Genomic DNA, 24250 nt, shown 5'->3' on the forward strand with positions numbered 1-24250 from the left:
CCATAGGGTTGCAAAGAATCAGGTACTACTGAAGCAACTTAGCATGCATGCATCCTAAAGAGATTTCTATTTTCTGAGTATCTTTCCAGATTCAAGCCTCAAAACTTTCAAGATTACTCAAAGTATAGTGCCTTGATCATTTGGTTATCATTCCTACTTTTTAAGGCAGGGGTTCCCAACCTCCAATCCGTGGACCAGTCCCTTCTGTTCGATCAGTGATGGCATTAGATTAGAAATATAGCACACAGTAAATGTAATGCACTTGAATCTCCCCAAACCATCTCCTCCCTGCCCCCAGTCCATGGAAAAATTGCCTTCCATGAAACTGGTCCCTGGTGCCAGAAAGGTTGGGGACCGCTGGCTTAAGGTATTTCCCAATAATAACTGCCTTGTCAGGCAGTGCTTCATATGGAGCTCCTACTCTATATAACTAGTCTCACATGGGACCATCATTTCAAATGCATCTGAAAAGTGCAAGCATATTGTCTACATTAATTATATGCACAGAAAAGCAGAGTTGGAGAGGTGACAATTTTCATCTTGCGTATGCCTCCAACTAGTGATATGACCTTGTTCAAATTGCTGTGACAAGCCTCCCCCTGCTTTAGTCTCCTCTTATGTCACTGGGGATCGGGTTGTTAGGTCCTGTAGAGACATCAGCAGATGGAGCTTATCCTGCAACACAGGACCAGGTGGGAGAGGAAGTCCCAGTCAAGGCCTCCTGGCACTCTCCTCTTTGCTCACCGTCTTCTGTGGCCCTACCCAGCTGAGCTGTATACTGGTGCTTCCAACTCTCACTTTTGATTCTGACCTTATGTATCACAGCTTTGATTTGCTGTTCTGAGTGTTAATTCCTTTCTGAGATCTCACTTCCTATTTGCCATGTCCGCTTTGCCCCACCATCTTGATCCTATGATTCTGTTTCTAGCTTGGTAATCTGACCCTAGATCCTGAGTATATGTTTGGTTTGTCTTTCATGACCCTGGACAGCTGCCGGAGATTAGTCTGGTGTGTTTCTTCTAGGCCGGCTCAGCAAGAGAGGTCTGTAACCTGCCATGAATGGTGGTGGCTGTGGGCAGAGGCCTCCCAGAGGAGCTGGGAGAGAAGGACACAGAAGGAAGGACATATGGAGAGACAGTTAGAAACAGTAAATGAGATGACTGCTTCAACCAGTTTTTTCCATCCCAAAGTGGCTTGAAATCTCAACAGTCTTCCTGAAAACTTACTTTGGTTTCCTGGCCATGATTCCACTTTCAAAAAAGATGTTGTTCAGTTGCTAAGTTGTATGTATCCAACCCTTTGCAAGCCAGGCTTCCTTTGTCTTTCACCATCTCCCAGAGTTTGCTCAGACTCATGTCCACTGAGTCTTTGATGCCATCTCATCTATTGCCTCCTTCTCCGCCTGCCCTCATTCTTTCCCAGCATCAGAGTCTTTTCCAGTGAGTCAGCTCTTCCAGGTGACCAAAGTATTGGAGCTTCAACTTCAGCATCAGTCCTTTCAATGAATATTCAGAGTTGATTTCCTTTAGGATTGACTGATTTGATCTCCTTGCAGTCCAAGGGACTCTAAAGAGACTTCTTTAGCACTAAAGTTCAAAAGTATAAATTCTTTGGCACTCATCCTTCTTTATGGTCCAACTCTCACATCTGTACATGACTACTGGAAAAATCATAGCTTTAACTATATGGACTTTTGTCAGCAAAGTGATGTCTCTGCTTTTTAATATGCTGTCTAGGTTTGTCATAGCTTTTCTTCCAAGGAGCATCATGAAAAAAGATGATGTCAGGTCATATCAGATATATGGAAAAAAGAAATCCTTGGCACTGATCTTTCTTGCTGTGTTTTCCACATGGGACTCAAGAATGGCTGCTCTGGTGGTGCTGGCAGGAGAGGTGTTCAGAAATAAAAGAGGGTCTGCCTCTCAGTTCCTGTTAGCTCTCTTCTCAGTGTGCTCAGTGTTACAGCAATTCCTGTTCCTTAGGATACAGGATACAATTCCTGTTCCTGTTCCAAAGAATATTTTCTCCATAGTACAGTGTCCAGTATTTCTTACAGCTCCTTCTCTACCTTCCTTTGTCAGACATGCAGAATTAAGTCCCAGAGTCATATTTTCAAAGTTACAGTTTCGTTTAGTTTTGATTACTTTTTCAGAAACATAGAACCCCCAGACACTCATTAGAACAGGTACAGGGCCCTCGAGGTCTGTTTAATTAACTCCTTCCAAAGTGTTTCCTCAGGCTCTTACTCCTTTCTTCCCCAGCCCGTTTGCTCCCTGCTCTTAGCATCATGGCCACATTCTTGGCTCTTTGGCAGATAAGATCTTATACAGACAAGGGACAGAATCAAGGGACTTTGATGCTATTTACTACTCCATCATTAACTCACAGCCTGTCTTTAAATAATTTCCACCCTTTTTCTTCTTATATCTAAGATGGAGGACTTGCTCCATCTTCAGAGTGAAACTTGGTTGTTACTGTTCAGTCGCTAAGTCCTGTTCTAATCTTTGTGACCCTATGGACTGCAGCACACCAAGCTTGATTAGGTAATGCATTTTATTCGGTCATACCGTTAAGCATCTGTAACTTACCTTTGTTGGGAAGCACCTGCTTGCTAGGTTATAACCCCCAAGGGACCATTTGTTGCTTCTGTTCTTGCCGTGAAGATGGGAGTTGAATATGGAGTGCAGAAACTTAATGATAGAAGATTGCAGTGAATTATTCTGAGACCCCAAGAACATGAAAAAGAAAGAAGTGCGTAGAGATGGAGCCAGTTTTCTGTGGCTGGCTCAATACTTCATGGAGATTGAAGAGCTGGCAGGACACGAAATAATGTCTCTGATCTCCCCCACTTTCTGTTCTGCCCAGGCCTGGGAAGAAGACTTTTGAGAGGATAGGTGCTGGCAGTAATTCTGAGCCTTTTGGATGCTACAGGAAAGAGGCACTGTTCTCTTGAGGCCCGTGGCTCTGACCTCAGCCTTTGCCAGAGCGCGGAAGCAAAAATGCCCTAGGGAAAACATTGTACACATTCTGGGATCTCTCAGGAGACACTGCAACTTCCTGGCATTCTGGTGGTTCCAGGAGTGGGAGTTGTGGCCATGATTATGGCCAGGGATATTTTTGTTCATTTATTCCTTCTTTCCTTCCTTCATCTAGATCAGTGTATCACAAGATTTGGAACCACAGCAAGAGCAAGTACTTGCTCTCATTCAGAAACTGTTTTCAGAAAGGTTTCCTGGTCACCATCTAAGAATTGTCTGTAGTGGTTAAATAAGTAATTCTGTATTTGTCAAGCTGTTTGTACCTCTGGAGGCAGATGCTGTCTTTAAACCAGCAGCTTTTCAGAATGCTGGGTGACAGGGGAACCAGAGAGCAAGGCATAGTAATGCAGAACAAAAGTAACTACTGGGGAAAATTGACTCTTTCATGGGCCCCTGTCAGCCACACTGGATGGAGGGCAGCTGCCTAAGGTCACAAGGTTGCTGCTTGGAAGCAGAGGGTATTAAGATTGTGACAGAATGAGAAGCTGTCTTTTCCCATTACCTGTAATCCCTGTAAATGACCCTTTGAGTCATTCAGCCTGGACTATAGGCCTTCTCTCCCTGAAAAATTGTTAGAACAAATCTGACTGTTTTAGGTATTCCATTTTGTTTCTTCTCTATGCCTAACCCAATCAATTTAGCCCAATGCAGCTGAGTTCTGAGTTTATGGAGAACCTGCTGTATGCTCAGTATTGTGCTACGTCCCAGAAGCTATAAGTAAATAACTCAGGCTTGACCTTAAGACAATTGGAGTCTACACAAGGGTTGACTGCCTACAGCCTACGGGCCAAACTCCACCCTCAGTCTTTTTTTATTTGGCCCTCCAGCTGAGAATGGTTTTTATGTTTTTAAAGGGTTGTTGAGGAGGGATGAGAAGAATATGCAACAAAAATGATAAAGTCTCAAATATTTACCCTTTGACTCTTCACAAGTTTGCCAACCCCTGACCTAGTTAATGAGAAAGAGATCAGATAAAGGTGAAGTACACTGATATGCATTTTTTAAAAGCAAATATTTTGTGAGCTTGCTTACTATATACAAGGCACAAAGTGATATGTAGCCCAGAGAAAACTTCATATGTTTTATATATGAGATAATTAGAAAGACACCCTCCCTAATGGAGTCTAATAAGAGAAGGAGACAATAAAGAAGTAAACTAACAAATATATGTTACAAATGGTGATAAATACCATAACGAAGCAAAATAGAGGGCTTTGAAAGAGCTTAAAAGGGGAGCTATTGTTAGGATGGTCAGGGAAGCCTTCTCATAGGAGGTGACAATTCAACTGAGACCTTGATGAGCAGTTATTCAGATTCAGGGAGTTTTCAGGGGGGAAATGTCAGCTTCCGCAAAGAGCTACAAAAGGCAGAAAAGAATTCTGATGCGCCCGAGTGGCTGGATCACAGTGAGCAAGGAGAGAGTCATACAAGAGAGGTTAGAAAGAGAGTCAGGGCCAGGTACGAGTGCCTCACAGTCCGTATGTACCAGGATTGAGTAGCAGATGCTTGAAAAACAATGGTTTAAGCAAAATAGAAGTTTATTTCTTTCTTGTGTATAAACAAGCAGTCCAGGGCCGGAATGACAAATCCAAAGGACACAAAATTCCTTCAGGCTTTATCCTCTATCATCCTTCGGTGTGGTTTCCTTGCTTAAAGTCCAGAAAAACTGTTGAAACTCTAACCATCACATCCATTATCCAAGTAACAGAATAGATAAATGATGGAAAGAGGGTGCATACCTTCTCGTTTACTGAGACTTAGTTCATATGGCCTCAGCATGTGTGCTCAGGCAGACTGAGAAATGTAGTTCTTTTTCTGGGGCAACAAATGCCCAGCTAAAAATCAGAGTTCTTTTAACTTGAGTGAGAAAGAGAGAATGGCTATTGATTAAGCAACTGCTAGTCTCTTTCAATCCAAGGAGGGGAGTTTAGATATAGGTCAAATTTCCATCAGAAAATGGATGGCACATCACACAGGTGGTAGTGGTTTAGTTGCTAAGTCGTGTCTGACTCTTGTGACGCCAAGGACTGTATCCCGCCAGGTTCCTCTGTCTATGGGGATTCTCCAGGCAAGAATACTGGAAGGGTTGCCATTTCCTTCTCCAGGGGATCTTCCCAACCCAGGAATCGAACCCAGGTCTCCTGCATTGCAGGCAGATTCTTTACTGATGGAGCTATGAGAGAAGCCCCATTACATCTCAGGGGTACCTAGGAAGAATTCAGTGGAACCAAAAGGGCTGGTTTAGCAGCAGCAGTAGGGAGTCATGACCTTCCCTAGGACCCCTGGGGTGAGAGGATAGTGTGGGTACCAGAAGCTGGAAAGAACTATAGTTGTCGCTGTAGGAAAGGGTTTTCTGGCAGGAACTGGGGACGGCCTTTCATTGAGGAATGTCGATACTACTAACAAATGCAGGAAGGATTATTTCTACCTTCAGTTCTTAGGTACATGTCCATTCATAATTGTTTCATCCTCCAATGTTTTGACCTTTTTATCACTATGGATTATTCCTCTTTGTCTCTAGTGATATTTCTGAACTTAAAGTCTATTTCATCTGATATTAATAACCTGTTCTAGCTCTATTTTGTTTATTGTTTGCTTGGTATACCTTTTCCAGCTCACTGCTTTCAGCCTTTTTTTTTTCTTTTCTACATGTCTTTAAATCTAAAGTGTGTCTCATAGATAGCATATGTTTGGGTTTTGCTTTTGTAAGCATTTAAAGAAACTCTGCTGTTTTATTAAGATAGTTTACTCCATTGACATTTTATGTAATTGTTGGTACGGTTGGATTGGGGTCTGCCATTTTGATATGTTTTCTGTTTGTCTCATTCTTTTCTGATTCCTCTTTTACTGCCTCATTTGTGTCAAGCAGAATTTTTTAGTGTCCTGTTTTGATTTCTTTGTTGATATTTTAGCTACCGTTTTGTTGTTATTTTCTTAGCAGTCTTTTCTAGATATCACAGTATGCATCTTTAGCTGACCCAATCTACTTTGAGATTAATGATGACTTGATTCTGGTAAAATATAACAATTTTGCCCCTCTGCCTCCCCCCTTTTTTGTGCTCTTATTGTCATATATGTATCGATATGTGTCACTATGTAAATACAACAGTACAGCTTTTTGTGTTATTGTTATAAATAATCTTGTATTTTTCAAAAGAAATTAAAAGAAGGTAATGATTTTCTTGTATTTTGCTCTGTCCATTATTTGAGGTACATCTTAGTAGGACCTTGTTACTCCATTTCATAGTTGTAATGGAGGCAGAGGGAAGTGGCAGGGTTTGTTTATTCTAGCAGGTGATGAGTTTTTACTCCGATTTTTTTCCTTTATTTTAAATAATTAAAAGTTAACACAGTTTTCTTAATATACTTTGGTATTTGTTTTTATCTGTCTCTTTCCATTCATTCATTACTTTTAAGCTTACTTTTAAACTGTTCAGAAAACAGTTATTTTAATTTATAAAGAGCTCAGTTTCTGGTAAGGTTTTTTTTTTAAAAGCTAGAGGAGATTGACATCTGCAGACTAATTTTGCTAGTCATTTAAATAATTCTTTCCTCATAGGCCTGTAATCAAGGCCAATAAGCTAGAAATCAGGACAGCTTTTGAAATTTTAAGTAAAAATCAGAGGCTTCTGTTTATTGTTGCAAATGCCCCTTCCAAGCTCTGATTGTGTCAGGCTGTGTGATTGCTGGTCTTACCGAGGAAATTATTTACATTGATGTATCACTGTCTTTTCACCACTCAAGGCAGAGCTATTAAAGTGACAGCTACTCATCTCCTAGGCAAAGTGGTATGAACTCATCTCTTTGTCACAGAAACAAAGTCTTGTAGAATATTTAGCAGCAGCAAACAAGACAGCTACTAGATAATTTAGTAAAACCACAACTGTGTGGTTTCCCAAACCTACTTACTTTTTGAATACAGATCACATTTTTATATAAATAAGCAGATTTGAAGAGTAAATCAGTCAACAAAGTGATTAAAACTAGGAATGATATGCATGAGAATTCATTTCAAACCAGATTTGTAAAAAGTGTAATATAATTTTAGAATTAATATACTTAGCTCAGATCAGGCATGTATCAAACTTTATGATTTAATTTTATCATTTTGGTAGAAATAATAACTATCAAAGCAACAAGAACTAAAATTGATTATGAACAAAAGGTGAAACCAATCAATTCTCTGTACTGTTCAAAATGATTTAAAAATACAGAAAAAGATAAAAGGAAATCTGCTTTCTAATGCAAAATGACTTTTTGCTTTGATTAAGAGAACTATGGGTCTTTTAGATACTTTAAACATTTGGGTTAATTTTTATCCTGGACTTCCTTGAAAGTGGTTAGCTCTGCTGGGCAAAGTGGTTTTCGTCTTTTGATTACACACACAAACACACCCTATTCAAGGTTTACAGCTCAAACAACTCCAATCCTTTAGAAACCACTGTCACTATTTTGATTCAAATTGAAACTTCTGTTTCATGTTGAGAGTCTACTTCCAGAAAGTCTTTTTTTGTAATTTCTGACACTGATCTGAGAATTCATTTCATTAATTTTCATCAGGAATATTCTCTTCATTCTAATACCTTGTGAGACCTTTTCAGTGCCTTTAAAGGACTTCTTGTAAGGAAAGAGGTTGTGAATATCAGATCAGTTCAGTTCAGTCACTCAGTCGTGTCCGACTCTTTGCGACCCTATGGACTGCAGCATGCCAGGCCTCCCTGACCATCACCAACTCCTGGAGTTTACTCAAACTTATGTCCATTGAGTCAGTGATGCCATCCAACCATCTCATCCTCTGTTGTCCCGTTCTCTTCCCGCCTTCAATCTTTCCCAGCATCAGGGTCTTTTCAAATGAGTCGGTTCTTCACATCAGGTGGCCAAAGTATTGGAGTTTCATCTTCAACAACAGTCCTTCCAATGAACATTCAGGACTGATTTCCTTTAGGATGGACTGGTTGGATCTCCTTGCTGTCCAAGGAGCTCTCAAGAGTCTTCTTCAACACCACAGTTCAGAAACATTAATTCTTCAGCACTCAGCTTTCTTTATAGTCCAACTCTCACATTCATACATGACTACTGGAAAAACCATAGCTTTGACTGACTGACCTTTGTTGGCAAAGTAATGTCTCTGCTTTTTAATAAGCTATGTAGGTTGGTCATAGCTTTTCTTTCAAGGAACAAGTGTCTTTTAATTCCACACAATTCCAAATACCTTCTTACATATGTTATAGTATTCTTTTCAACTGCAATTATTGGATTAGCCCAATTGCTAAAATGAATTTATCTGATTTAAGAAAGGTCATGAAAACTCAGTGATTTTAACTTAGAAATATTTGTAGCTGCTTTGAAATTAACAAATTATAATACAACAAGGCACCTAACTCAATGAAAGAAAGGATGCTTTTTACAGAGAGTAACTTTTATAATATCAATCTCATTTAGTGTAAGCTTTCCTTAGAATTAATTTTGAGGTATTATTGAAACATGGGCATTATTTTGGTGTAAAACTTTTGCTGTTGTTGAAGATAATAGTTATGGTAACAGTAGGTCGCAGATATTAACTGTATACCATGCTCCAGACACTGTTCTCAATACTGTGCATATATGTATATGTGTGTGTGTATATATAGATATATATAGTTATTCTTCCTCATTGTCCTTCTGAGGATAATTACTGGTATAGTTCCCCATTTTACAAATGACAAATCTGTGGCACAGAAAGAATAAATATATTCACTGTGACAGAGTTGGGATTTAAATCCACGAACCGATTCCAGAGCTTATATGAAGATGAACTGCATTTCTACAATGGCTTCATGTCATTGGTTGGCAGTGTCCCCACGAATGTGATGAATGTTGCAAGCCTTTGGAGTTTCACAGAGAACTGTGAGTCCCAGGAACTAAAGTAAAGGGTCAGTGTCCATCATGCGGTGGGAGATAGGCATATAGTGTCTCATCTCCCAGGAACATGGGTGAGCATCTCAACAATGATGTTACTGATAGGAAAGCAGTGGGGTATAAAACTGGTGTTGCTCCTCAGTGGTGGTAACAGTTTGTCCAGTTGTGATCCCCTGTCCAGGGGCACAGATATATTGGCTCAAGAAGGGTTTCACTCTGTGGCCATAGGAAGAGACGAATAAGTGGTTTAATTAAGGAATTACCAGCTCCTGCAGCCACTATGAAAAGCAGTATGGAAGTTCCTTAAAAAACTAAAAATAAAATTACCATATGATCCAGTAATCCCCCTACAGGGCATATAGCCAGAAAAGATTAGAACTCTTAATTCCAAAAGATATAATACATGCACCCCAATGTTCATAACAGTACTATTTACAGTAACCAAGACATGGAAGCAACCTAGGTGTCCATCAGCAGATGAGTAGATAAAGAAGATATGGTATATATACACGATAGAATATTACTCAGCCATAGAATAGAATGAAATATTGTCATTTGCGGCAACATGGATAGACATAGAGATGATCAAACTAAGTGAAGTAAGTCAGACAAAGACAAATATTATATGATATCACTTATTCGTGAAATATAAAAAAATAATACAAATGAACATATTTAGAAACAGAAACTCACACATAGAAAACAAAATTATGGTTATCAAAGCAGAAAGGGGGAGGGAGATAAGAGTATATTTTTCTGGGCTCCAAAATCACTGCGGATGCTGATTGCAGCCGTGAAATTAAAAGACGCTTACTCCTTGGAAGGGAAGTTATGCAACCTAGATAGTATATTAAAAAGCAGAGACATTACTTTGCCAACCGGGGTCCATCTAGTCAAGGCTATGGTTTTTCCCATGGTCATGTATGGATGTGAGAGTTGGACTGTGAAGAAAGCTGAACGCCGAAGAATTGAGGCTTTTGAACTGTGGTGCTGGAGAAGACTCTTGAGAGTCCCTTGGACTGCAAGGAGATCCAACCAGTCCATTCTAGAGGAGATCAGTCCTGGGTGTTCATTGGAAGGACTGATGCTAAAGCTGAAACTCCAATACTTTGGCCACCTCATGCGACGAGTTGACTCACTGGAAAAGACTCTGATGCTGGGAAGGATTGGGGGCGGGAGGAAAAGGGGACGACAGAGAATGAGATGGCTGGATGGAATCACCGACTCGATGGACGTGAGTTTGAGTGAACTCCGGGAGTTGGTGATGGACAGGGAGGCCTGGTATGCTGTGATTCATGGGGTCGCGGAGAGTCAGACACGACTGAGCGACTGAACTGAACTGAATTGATGGGATTAACAGAGACACACTATTATATATAAAATAGATAAACAAGGGTTTTTACTATATAGCACATTGAATTCAAAATCTTGTAATAACTTATAATGGAGAAGAGTGTCAAAAGAATGTGTGTGTGTGTGTGTGTGTGTGTGTATCTAAATCAGTTTGCTATATACCTGAAACGAATACAATATTGTAAACCAACTATAGTTTAATTTTTTAGTAATGAAGATTGGGAAAAAACCAAACCAAAATGAACCAAAAAGAATTACCAGTTCCTAATTATTAAAAACTAGATTTAAGCTGTTTAGACTTAGTGAATGTGGTCAGTTATAATGGTTCATTATATAAAGACTATGCAAACCTACAAAGTCAAATGTTATGTGAGTCAAATAGGCAACACAGATGGAATAACCCAGGTTCTAAGACAAGAGGGTGTGGTAGGAACTGTGGCAAGCTGCAGACTCCTTTACATGATTTTAAAAATTTTTTAATATATAGAGTACAATCCAAACATTTCTGTGGGCTTGATCTATCCTGAAGGTCTAAGAAACTTTTTTTTTAAAAATTGTTTAAAAACATTATTATAAAAATTTTCAAACAAAACACAAAAGAGAGAAAAATATAATGAACCCCCATGTACCCATCATCCATATTGCAATTTTGTCTACCTTATTTCTTTGTTTTAAATTTTCTGAAATATTTTGAAGCATATGTGAATTATGATACCACCTATAATTCAACATGTATCTCTAGCAGATAAATTTTTCAAAGAAGATGTAAGCAAAATAACATTGCATCTAAAATTCTTTAATATTATCTAATAGCCAGTCTATGTTCAAATTTTCCTATTTGTCTCAGACATGTTTCTTTTTTGTTTTTTGTTCTTTTTTTACAGTTCGTTTTGTTCAAAGCAGGATCCAAATAAGTCAAGACCCATAAATCTTGAAAAATCTTTCTTTAGAAATGTGGGCCCAAATAATGGGTATCACTACCAATTTTCCTTGCCCTCAATTTAGTTTAAAAAGCTAAGGAGTGAAATCATTGAAGACATCACTTCACCCATGGGCCCATAGAAGACCGCTTCTCATTAGTATACTACCTTCCAGTTTTGGAAGTGCTTTTAACCATCCTGTTTACAATATGAGCTATCTGTCTCTATGCCAGTTTTGGATAGAATTCCTAACACATAAATGAATGGTTAGAGGTCATCTTGCCTAGGGATTTTTAGTTTTTTTTTATGCCAAAGACTCCTTTGGTGAACCCTATGGATTCATTCTTCAGTGTTTTAAAATGCATAAATACTACAAGAAAGCCAATTAAAATGCTGTTACCACATCTTTAAAAAAAAATAACAGATATAATTCTTTTTAAATACCTTAAGTAACCATATCCATGGCAAATCTAATAATCACTGCAATTTTGAAGTAGTGACAAACATAGACTAATTTGAAAATATGAGCAACAACCACAACGTGATATAAAAATACCTGTGATTTTTCTTGATACCAAAGTCAGGGTACTGCTAACACTGCTACAGATGGTTGCCGCATTCATAATTAGAAGAAATGCTAAATTTCAGTTAAAAGTAGTGAATATAAAGATATACATTTTTCCCATGCAAGTTCCAAGATGCCCTGAATTTTATCCAAGGACCTTTGTGGAAGGGAAGGAAGAGAAGGGGGTTGCATGGACCTTAGATTAAGAATCTCTGAAAACCTTCTGTATTACAGGAGTAGGATGTGGCTCAGTGTCTGACCTGGGGCCATGCATGATGCTAGGGGAAGAATAGGACTAGAAACCAGGTTTCCTAAATCCAGTTGTTTTTCCTATGTTTGAATGGTTCAGTTCCAAGATACTAAGACAGGTGAGCACTTTTATAAGAGTATGTGTTCAGTATTGTACTGCTGATATCTTAACACTAGCCTGAAGAACCAAATAATGTTCAGCATAAGGAAAATGCCAGAAAATAATGCTCAGATTTGAGGTTTAATGGCTTTTTCATTTACGTATTATATACTTTCTAACTGTACAAGTGCAACTTTCATAAGTCAGTGAGGCAGATTTTACCATGAGGATAGCAAGAAGTTACTGAAGGGACCTCCCTGGTGGTCCAATCTGCCTTCCAATGCATTTGACCCCCGGGTTGGGGAGTTAAGATCCCACAGGCCATGGCCCAACTGAGCCTGCGTGCCAGAACTAGAGAGAGTCTGAGCACCGCAATTAAAGATCCTGCATGACACGACTAAAACCCCAAACCAAAAATAAATAAATATATTTTTTAAAGTCATGTAGCTTAAAAAAAAAAGTCACTGAAGAATGCCTAATAGAGAAGGGACAAATATTTGCTTTTTATAAAAACAGATTATTCTCATATGTAGAAGATGATTTGAAACGTGAACCAGGAAATTGGAAAGATAGATTAGGCAAAAGATGATTAGACCAGAACTAGAGCAGTCATAATGAGATGAAGGGAAAGAAGATATTTCCAGAAATATTTTGGAAGTAAAACTGGCAAAACTGAGTAATTGATCTCAGTGAAGGACTGAGAAGAAGTAGGATGATTCCCAGCTTTCTTCCATAAGCATCAGTTAGCCGATGATGCCAATCACTTGAAGCAGGGGTTATGTGAGGAGGAGCAGATTTGGAAATGCTGAGCCCAGTTTGGGATATTTTGAGTTTTATGAGCCACTGAATATCCAGGTGAAAAATCAATGAATGAACATTTACATAAAATGAATGTGTGGTGGAAATTCTCACGAACTTCACCTGAAGTCCATCCCAAGCTAGAAACCCCTGGTCATCCCCAGTCTGGACGATTCAGAACCATTTGGCCTGACTGAACCCGTAACAAAAGGATTCAGTCATACGTCACACTGACAAGAGTTTTGGTTTGAAACTTGAAACCTTGTTGGTAACTTTTCCTCCCATAGAGGTGGTCCAGATTCTTGACATGGCCTGGTGTAGAATGTACTGTAAGGGGTTTTAGGGAGTGACTTCTGAACTGAGAATGACCTCTGGGTAAATTTAAACCTTTGTGTTCAGATAGGTGAAGTGAATGTCAAGACACAATTAAAAGGACAAATACCGTGTATTTTTACTTGTATGAGGAACCTACAGAAGTCAGTGTCACAGACCGAAAGCGGAATAGAGGTTACCAGGGAAGAGGGAGATGGGAAGTGGGGAGCTGTTTTTTAACAGGTAGAGGTTCAGTTTGGGAAGAAGAGAAAAGTCCTGGAGATGGATGGTGGTGCTGTGTGCACAGCACTGTCATGTACTTAGAGCCACTGAACCGTCCATTCAAAAATGGCTGAAATGGTAAGTTTTATGTTTTACCACAATTTGAAAAATGAAGAAATAAAAACACCAATTCATTAGTAGGCAGGCATCTTATTGACCACATTTCTTCAGTCTTGGTCAACCTGGTGTTTTTTTCTCTTCAATTCATTTTCAGAAGTTACTGAGATGATAAGAAGTGCCTTCTGGTCATAGGTGATGATGATAGTGATCATGATGATGCCATTGTCTTATTAATACATAAATAACATCACTTATTGAAAGCTCATTATGTGCAAAGTACGGTGCTAAGTAGTATTTAACATTCCTAATTCCATATACTTCTCTCAACAGCCTTATAAGATGGATACTTATCACCATTCTACAGCAGAGAAAACTGAAGCACCTAGAAATAAAGGAACTTGCCGGGGTCACCTAGCTAGTAGTTGAAGGGAACAGCATTTGAACTAAGACCTTTACAGAATTCTTGTTCTCCACATTCACTAAAGCTTCCCAGCCCACATGCTGGGACACACTCCTGGGTTGAGGACAAGCTCCAGGTAGGCTGCTGATCATTTCAGTCCTTGGAAATGAGGACTGGGCTCAGTGCTGGCTCCTATAGTTAGTGATCTCTGCCTGCCTTACATATTTTTCCTGTTGCCATAAAATAGCCTTACATATTTTTCCTATTTTGCCATGAAATCGTAGCACTTTCTGAGTTCAGTTCAGTCACTCAGTCGTGTCTGACTCTTTGTGACCCCATGAGCTGCAGCATGCCAGGCCTCCCTGTCCAACACCAACTCCCAGAGCCTACCCAAACTCATGTCCATTGAGTTGGTGATGCCATCCAACCATCTCATCCTCTGTCGTCCCCTTCTCCTCCTGCCCTCAATCTTTCCCAGCATTAGGGTCTTTTCAAATGAGTTAACGCTTCGCATCATGTGGCCAAAGTACTGGAGTTTCAGCTTCAACATCAGTCCTTCCAGTGAACACCCAGGACTGATCTCCTTTAGGATGGACTGGTTGGATCTCCTTGCACTCCAAGGGACTCTGAAAGGTCTTCTCCAACACCACAGTTCAGAAGCATCAATTCTTCGGCGCTCAGCTTTCTTTATAGTCCAACTCTCACATCCATACATTGCTACAGGAAAAACCATAGCCTTGACTAGACAGACCTTTGTTGACAAAGTAATGTCTCTGCTTTTTAATATGCTATCTAGGTTGGTCATAACTTTCCTTCCAAGGAGTAATCATCTTTTTATTTCATGGCTGCAATCACCATCTGCAGTGATTTTGGAGCCCAAAAAAATGAAGTTAGCCACTGTTTCCCCATCTATCTGCCATGAAGTGATGGGACTTGATACCATGATCTTAGTTTTCTGAATGTTGAGTTTTAAGCCAACTTTTTCACTCTCCTCTTTCACTTTCATCAAGAGGCTCTTTAGTTCTTCTTCACTTTCTGCCATAAGAGTGGTGTCATCTGCCTTTCTGAGGTTATTGATATTTCTCCTGACAGTCTTGATTCCAGCTTGTGCTTCTTCCAGCCCAGCGTTTCTCATGATGTACTCTGCATATAAGTTAAATAAGCAGGGTGACAATAAACAGCCTTGACGTACTCATTTTCCTATTTGGAACCAGTCTGTTGTTCCATGTTCAGTTCTAACTGTTGCTTCCTGACCTGCGTACAGGTTTCTCAAGAGGCAGGTCAGGTGGTCTGGTATTCCCATCTCAAGAAGAATTTTCCACAGTTTGTTGTGATCCACACAGTCAAAGGCTTTGGTATAGTCAATAAAGGAGAAATAGATATTTTTCTGGAGCCCTCTTGCTTTTTCGCTGATCCAGCGGATGTTGGCAACTTGATTTCTGGTTCCTCTGCCTTTTCTAAAACCAGCTTGAACATCTGGAAGTTCACATTCTGTCAGAATGTGGTCCACTGGAGAAGGGAATGGCAAACCACTTCAGTATTCTTGCCTTGAGAACCCCGTGAACAGTATTAAAAGGCACAAAGATAGGACACTGAAAGATAAACTCCCCAGGTCAGTAGTTGCCCAATATGCTACTGGAGATCAGTGGAGAAATAACTCCAGAAAGAATGAAGGGATGGAGCCAAAGCAAAAACAACACCCAGTTGTGGATGTGACTGGTGACAGAAGAAGCAAGGTCCGATGCTGCAAAGAGCAATATCGCATAGGAACCTGGAATGTTAGTTTCGTGAATTAAGGCAAATTGGAAGTGATCAAACAGGAGATGGCAAGAGTGAACATCGGCATTCTAAGCATCAGCGAACTAAAATGGACTGGAATGGGTGAATTTAACTCAGATGACCATTATATCTACTACTATGGGCAAGAATCCCTTAGAAGAAATGGAGTAACCGTCATAGTCAACGAAAGAGTCCTAAATGCAGTACTTGGATGCAATCTCAAAAACAACAGAATGATCTCTGTTCATTTCCAAGGCAAACCATTCAATATCATGGTAATCCAAGTCTATGCCGTGACCAGTAATGCTGAAGAAGCTGAAGCTGAACGGTTCTATGAAGACCTACAAGACCTTTTAGAACTAACACCCAAAAAAGATGTTCTTTTCATTATAGGAGACTGGAATGCAAAAGAAGGAAGTCAGAAAACACCCGGAGTAATAGGCAAATTTGGCCTTGGAGTACAGAATGAAGCAAGGCAAAGGCTAACAGAGTTTTTCCAAGAGAACGCACTGGTCAGAGCAAATACCCTCTTCCAACAACACAAGAGAAGACTCTACACATGGACATCACGAGATGGCTAACACTGAAATCAGATTGATTATATTCTTTGCAGCCATATATGGAGAAGCTCTATACAGTCAGCAAAAACAAGACCAGGAGCTGACTGGCTCAGATCATGAACTCCTTATTGCCAAATTCAAACTTTCTTAGTACATGCTATCATTTGAAAGAGGTTGGGGAGCACAGTATAAAAACACTATGTATGCAACATAATACTATATTGCCTCTTCTATAACAATCAAAAGACTCTATGTATGTGATCAAGAGAGTCTCTACCCTAGTGTACATGAGGGTTCTAATTCTGAGTCTTAGTTCTTTTCTATAAATGAGTTCCTTTTCCCTGCGTTACTTCTGATGCTCCCAACTATGAATCTGTCTCTCTGTACCGTGAGTCCTTTGAACTCTCCCAAGTGTTGAAAAGGTGGATTAAGAATTCCCTGTCTCTAGGGAGACCATAGTACCCACCAGTGATCAGCACTTTGCATACAGAGGAGCCTAGTGAAGATAATTACAAAAATGAATCTCTCCATGCGGCCAGGGAATTAACAACTACATTCACATTTAAAATGCCATGCACCCAGCAATCTCTGACCGAAACCCTTGTCTGAACTCAGTTTGTTTCCCAATAAAGATACAAATTTAGTTCTGTGCATGTTTCCGGTTTGTCTGTCAGGTTAGTTCTTATTTAGCTTTATAGACCCTAACATTTGTAGAAATGGAGTTTGTCTTTTTATGTCCTCCCAGGTGGCAGCTGCGTTTAACTCCGTGAACATTTAAGCATATTCTTCGTGACAGGCACCATACTGAATACTAAAGATAGAGGGCTGAAGGGGACATGTTCATTTTCCAAAGGAACTCACAGTCTGCTATACTCAAATTCCCTGAGGCTTTTCCCAGTGAACACTCTTCTTTTTTTAAAATCTCTTCGGCTATGCTAATATTTCTTATTTTTCCATTTGGCTGTAGCATGGAAACCTCATGTGTTTTGTAAACTGTCTCCTATGTCAGACAAATTAAAAGAATTTGCAAAGTTTATGCTTCGGTTCATGTTTGGTTGAGACCTCAGAAATGAACTGTGGTCTCAGCAAAGCATCTCCCAATGGCATAGCCTTTGTTTTATGTTGGAAGAATAGAGAGGGCCAAACCTTCTGTTCAAACTGTTCCACCACAGTCACTCAATGAGAAGGTAGAAGCCATTTTGATTGGGACAGTGTTGGAACACTGTATTTACAAGAAAATGAAAACATGCGCACTTGGCCTTCAACCAAGAGGACAGAATACTTCAAAAGGCCCATTCTTCTGGGAGGTGAACAGCCCAAGATTGCAGGCTTAGTGGACTCCACAGAGAGTAAACAAAAAGAAACTATACACTCTAAGGTTCAAAGACGGTTTACTCCACATCATTGACTGTTTCCATTATTGTCGAGATGGTGGAAGCTGCAGAAAACCAACACAATCAGAAAGAACTGCTTCTTGATTTCAACTTTTCAAATTTAATTCTTGTAACAACTAGAAAGTCCTTTGAGACAACCCAGGTTTACTTTGGTACTCTGAGAGCATTTGTGTTTTAAACTGCTTAAAATCCAGAGGAAGTCCTGACTGGTGGTTATAGAGCAGATACGGGAGGAAAGACCTCAGCTGCTATTTCTAATCTCCTTTTGTCTGGTTGAGTGAATTAGGTCAGCCTCAGTTTCCCCATATAAAGTGATCATTTAATTAAATCAGTTGGTGTTCTGAAACATTGTAATAAGCTAAGGAGCAGAAAATTGAAAAGCAAGGGTAACAGTTCTAGTGGTTTCCCCCCACCCCTCCATGATTCCTGGGTATTTCCAATTTGGAGAGACAGGAAGGAGATAAGACCTTGTCCAGAATTCTCTGGTATGTGCAGACTTATACAAAGGCATACACACTGGTATACACAAATACACACCCCAGTGATAACACTCAGCAGACTTCATCCTTCTGGAACTAAGGCTTTGAGAAAAACAAAAGTAACTGTCACACCCACACATACAAAATAGGAATCCTCCCTATGAATGTCCCTTAAATTTTGTATTTTATTGTTTGAATAGGCAATATATATTCACCTAGTTTTTAAAAAAGGCACACTATGAAAAATCTCACCCTCCTCAATCCACCGTGTTCGTCATCTTGACACTTTTATTAGTTTTTAAATTCAGGCTTGCATAGTTTCTTTATGCGAATAAAGTAAAAATGAGTATATATTGATTTTTTTTTTCTTTATTACATGAGAACCAGTGTATTTCACACTCAGTCTGCACCTGGAACAAGGAGGACCTTTATCTTGTTACCACAAAGGCGTAGTCCCTAACAGCCCCTCAGTCTTGGTCACTGAGTTAACACAAAGGCTCAGCGCCCACAGCTTTCCAGCACTTATAAATGTAGGTGGAATTTGTATAATGCTTTGTCATTGCCAAGTTGTTACTAGAAACGCGTCTTCAGTATCCTGTGTAAAACTTTTCAGTGTTTCAAAGTACTTTCCTATTTATCATCTTGTGTAATCTGCCAAAACCCTATGACGTTTTAGGGCAGGTATTGTCCTTGTTTTTAAGGTGAAGAAACCAAGGGCAAAGGGTGTTCCCTGGGGTACACACCTGGGTGTAAGGGCCATCCTCTGTACCTGACACCACTTTATTTTGCTGTTTTCTGAAAACAAGGGAGAAACTGCCTTCCTCCTTTTGTTTAATACTTCTTCATATTTACCATACTGTCTTTCACAGTTTTGTAAACCTTTTTCTTTTGAGATAATTATATAATACCGTGAGGGTAGCACATAACGCAGAGGGATCCCGGGTTCCCTTCACCCAGTTTCCTCCTTGAACAACTGTGGTGCATTGTCAGCAACCAGGATATTGACATTGACACAACCAAGATGCAGAAACTCTCCATCACCCCATGGATCCCTGGTGCCATTTTATAGGCATACCTCCCATATTCCCTCCTCAACCCTAGCCCTGACCTGACCCCTTCTGACACACATACATACACTCTAATCTATTTTAATGGAGGTTGTATTAGTCAGGAAAACCTTACAGATATAACAAGCAACCCCCATCTCTGTGGCTAACAGTAAAGGTTTATTTTTTGTGATGTCACTTAACTGATGGTCATTGGGCAGTTTGGGGAGGGCTCTGCTTCTTGCAGGCATCCCTGGACCTGGGTGTTTCTATTCAGTAGCTCCACTGTCCCTTGTGGCCTCAGCATCCTCCACTGCATCTTTTGCCTCAGGCCAGCACGTCCAGGGTTGTAGGGCCAGGTCTAGAAGGGGCATTTATCCCTCCCGTCCACAGTCCATAGGTCAGAATTCAGTCATGTGGCTTCACCTCATTGCAGAAAGGCCGAGAAATTTTGTTTGGCTTTGCCCAGGAGGAAGTGTTTGAGGCACATGTGTGCAAGAGTAGTCACAGTGGCATTGTTAGCTGTGGTATCAACTAATGAAATGTGAATGTTCACTGATAGCGGAGTGGGTAAATAGTGTTAAACTCACCCCACAGAATGTTACGCAGTTGTGGAAATGACAAAACCGTATCTGCACACGATGAAGATGAAATCTTCGAAACTCAATGTTGACTCAAAGAAGCCAGTTACAGGAGACACCCTAGGTGATAGAATTTATATATAAAAAGCTCAAAAATAAGCAGAACCAGACACTATATTATTTAGGGATAGGGATATAGGCAGTAGAATCATGTTTTTAAAAACCAAAAGACTTCCCTAGAGGTCCAGTGGCTAAGATTCTATGTTTCCAGTGCAGGGGTCCCAGGTTCAATCCCTGATCAGGGAACTAGATCCCACGTGCCATGCCACAACTAAGAGCTGGCACAGTCAAATAAATAAATATAAATATTTTTTAGAAAGGAATGACAGTGGACAGTGGCTGTCTCTGGGCAGAGAGGCAGGGGGTTGAGTGGAGGGGGAGCACACAAAGGGCTTCCAGCTGTAGGTTGTGTCTTTGTTCAGAGAGGGAGTGTGGATTCATGCACATTCTGTTTTTTCAATATGTTGTATGAGCATTACAAGTATTCTTTGATATGTATCAGATATTACATAGTAAGTTTAAAAATGAGCTGAAACTATCATTAGTAACAATATAAATCTTTATTAATTATAAGAATGTGATAAGGAACAGACACATCACTTGAAAAGGTGACATAGTAATCGGTGTTCTTCATGCATTGAAAGCCATCCACTTTGGGGCTGGGTCCACCTGAGATCACAAACGTTGCTGGCCCTGTGGTCGGGGTCAGAGATCAGCCCCCGTGCCCTGGTCGGAATCCTTTCTTGTTCTCCTGTGTGGACCAGTCGTCATCAGGCTCTCAGCGTGTCACGTCACTTGATGTATACTGTGGCAATTATTCCTTGCAGAGAAACCCTGCAAAGCTGTATTGTGATCCTCCGCCATGAAAGACAAGCTCTGTGTATCTAAACTTCCTAAAAACTGTCCCTTTAAAAGTATGTCCTGCCTACAAAGATGCCACTGAATCCCTCATCTCAGCAAACAAAAGCTGAGGCTTGTAACAAGCAGGAGTCATTGCTAGACAGTTATCACCACAGGTAAAGGCCCAACTTCCAGAGCAACCAAATGACTTAATAAACACATCAAATCTCCTTTATCGTTAAGTGAAAGACCCAAAGAAGCAGCATGGTAACAGTCGCCAGCCAGGATCCATCCCTTATCGAGCTGCTGGCAAACTGTCTTGTAAATAATCAATCCAGCTCTCTGGGTTCCTGTTTTCTCCACCCCTCTCCCTTCCCCCTTCTCCTCCTCCTTCCAAGTTTCAGCCTCTGCTGTCTCCACCCTCTGTAGGCTCCACCTTCTGTAGAGGACTCTGCTCTCTGCACCCAGAATGAGTCAGCATATGGATACATACCCACGTTTTCAGGGAAATGGACTGAGGTTATCAAAAAAATGCAATCCCTCTAACCATAGATAAAAATCAAGGCATTTACAGCAGCCTGGAGAGTGAGTCCAGCAGCCGCCCAAACACTGGAACGGACAGTACATCTCCTTTGGGAAATACCTCCCTGGGGAGTGACTTTTGGTCTCCTGGGTAAAATGTTCACTTGTCAGACAGCAAGCCCTTTGTAAAAGGGAAACAGACTCTGTCAAAACTGGGTGGCGATGAGATAAAGGCAGGCCACTCCTGTTTGAATGTTTGTCCTGTTGGTGGGGATTTTGTTTAACAAGGTGCCTACCTTATCTGTCTTCTTTAAGATTTATAGCTTCAGAGCCCATAAAAGGGAGGCCACAGATATGACCGTGGGCTGTAGAAAGATTAAGAACAAACCTAGGCTATTCAATAAAAATAATCTTGAGATATTTTGGATTTTCTTCTTTTTTTCCCACTGAAGATCACATCAGAGGCTCTAACAGTACTTGACTAATAGTACTTAGCAGCACTTGGCTAATATACATATTATGAAAATGCTGGAAGGAATATTGCCTTGGCACTGTTTATAGCACATGTGCTATTTTCCTCTACTCTGCCCTGGAAAATGGGGTTAAGCCCACTATTCAATTAAAAATTAGTTTTTGAAACCTCATCTTGGACCATGCAGTGTATCAGGTACACAAATAAGATATGATCCTTCCCTCAAAGGAACTTAGAATTAAAAATTCACCAACATATCCTACTGTTCCAGAAAACGATGTTAAAACTGTCTCTTAAGAAAGGACCAGATCTAGGAACAAGCCTTTTTAGTGCCGATGTGTGACACCTGTGTTACCCATTTGCGGACTTTATTCTTTGAAGAGCATTTCGGCCACTGCTGCTGTTGGTCATGGATTTGGTTGAACCTACACTGGAAACCACCTTCATCTTCTCATTCCTGAACCACAAATCCTGTTCTCCCAGATGGCGAGTTCTTTCTCCAATCTCCTGATAACTACCCTGCTGTTTCTATGGAAGAGAAAGTATCTGGGCCCTCAATCCACATCACATGGATAGTTGTCATGGACCACTCGTTATGAGACAGTCATTGTGCAAGATAGTTTACGTGCATTTTCTCCTAATCCTTACAACAATCCTGCCAGATAAAACTCATGATTGCCATTCCCCGAATGGAAAGGTAGAAAGCAGAGAGGTTTACTAACGTACCTAAGATCCCATGGGTGGTAAATGCAGAATGATAAGATCAGGTTCCAGAAGTTTAAATTCAAACCCTGAGCCCTTTCAGCTCTACCTTGCCTTATCTTACTCACTCAATGATGTAATGCTGTTATTTCTTGATTATTGCAATATGCTCTTGCCCTGTTTCCCTGGGATGCAGGCATCAGGTATGCAGTGGGTACATGAACACCAAGTTGACATATGCAGAGTATGTGCCAGAGCCTTGGAGACAAAAAAGGATGCAGAGTGTCTTATTTGGGTTTCCCGATGTAGAAGATAGCCATCCAGAGACATACAGTTAAAGCTCAGTGGAATGCTTTACTCGTCTAACAGTGTTGAAGATAAAAGGAGGCAGCTGTGTCACATGTATGCAATTCTTCTGGAGAATACAGACCCAGTCTTCGAGTTTTCACCTCTCATCCAAATAGAAGAGGTTTTTATAAATGCCATGGTGGTTGGCTGTGTTTGATTTGGTTGGGCCTCAAGCTGGACCAAAGCCACTAGGGCCACTTCCTGCTGCACGAGGGACATTGTTCCTTCAAGTTCCCTTCCCTTGGGGAGTGAACCAACATAATCTCCCCTTCTCACCACTTGGGCCCTCACGAGCACGACTGTGCCTCCAGCTGCAGTGATGTGACTCAACTATAGTCTTCAAATAGTTCCTGGTGTTCTTGTTCAAAGAAAGAAATTCTGAGAGAGTGACCTGTCAACGTATTGTGAAGGAAGCAAGGTTCTTCAAGATCCATGCCACTCTACCCCCAAATTGAGGTATATTTGACAAGTGAAAATTGAGGTATATATGACAAAAATTATATATATTTAAGGTACACAACTAGATGTTCTGTTATATGTATATACTGTGAAATGATTGCCACCATCAAGTTAATTCACATATCTAAAACCTCAGATAGTCACCTTTTTTTTTTCCTTTTCTTATTTTTTTGTGTGGTGATAACACTTAAGATCTACTCTTTTAGCAGATTTCAGATGTACAATACAGCGTTGTTAACTATAGTCACTATGCTATACATTAGATTTTTAGAACTTACTCTTTTGGTATAACTGAAACTCGGTATCCTTGGACAACATCTCCCCATTTCCTCCTCCCCCACAACCTCTAGCAACCACCGTTCTCTCTGTTTCTATGAATTTGACTGTTTTAGATTCCACATAGAAGTCAGATCATGCAGTATTTGTCTTTGTCTGACTTATTTCACTCAACACAGTGTGCTCCATGTTTATTCATTTTGTCACAGATAGTGAGATTTCCTTCTTTTTGAGGCTGAATAATATTCCATTGCCTGTGTAAACCATGTTTTGTTGATCCTTTCGTCTGTTGATGGACATGTAGGTTGTTTTCATATCTTGGCTGTTGTGACTACTATGACTGTAGGAATACAGATATCTCTTCAAGAGACTGGTTTCATTTCCTTGGATATATACCTGGAAGCGAGATCACTGGATTATATGGTAGTTCTATTTTTTATTTTTTGAGGAATCTCTATATCATTTTTCATAATTTCAGAACCAGTTTATATTCCCATCAGTAGTTCCCTTTTCTCCACATCCTTGCTAACATTTGTTATCTTTTGTCTTTTTGCTAAGAGCCATTTCTTTCTGCAAGGTGATAGCTCATTGTGGTTCTGATGATTATAATCGAGCACCAGTTGGCCATTTGTATGTCTACTCTTGAGAAATGTCATTTCAGGTTCTTTGCCTGGTTTTTATTGGGTTATTTGTTTTTTTGCTATTGAGTATGAGTTTTGTAAATATTTTGGATATTAACCACTTATCAGATAAATGG

At 40.1% G+C, this 24250-nt stretch overlaps 1 protein-coding gene across 2 annotated transcripts in view; it reads left to right on the forward strand.

The window, feature by feature from the left end:
- The window catches only part of BABAM2 (BRISC and BRCA1 A complex member 2), a 413168-nt gene that overhangs the window by 325846 nt on the left and 63072 nt on the right, over window positions 1-24250 (forward strand). The window lies entirely within an intron of this gene.

Source organism: Moschus berezovskii, chromosome 11, assembly GCF_049115385.1.
Source record: "Moschus berezovskii isolate FMDL1 chromosome 11, NW_MosBer_1.0, whole genome shotgun sequence".
Taxonomy (NCBI): domain Eukaryota; kingdom Metazoa; phylum Chordata; class Mammalia; order Artiodactyla; family Moschidae; genus Moschus; species Moschus berezovskii.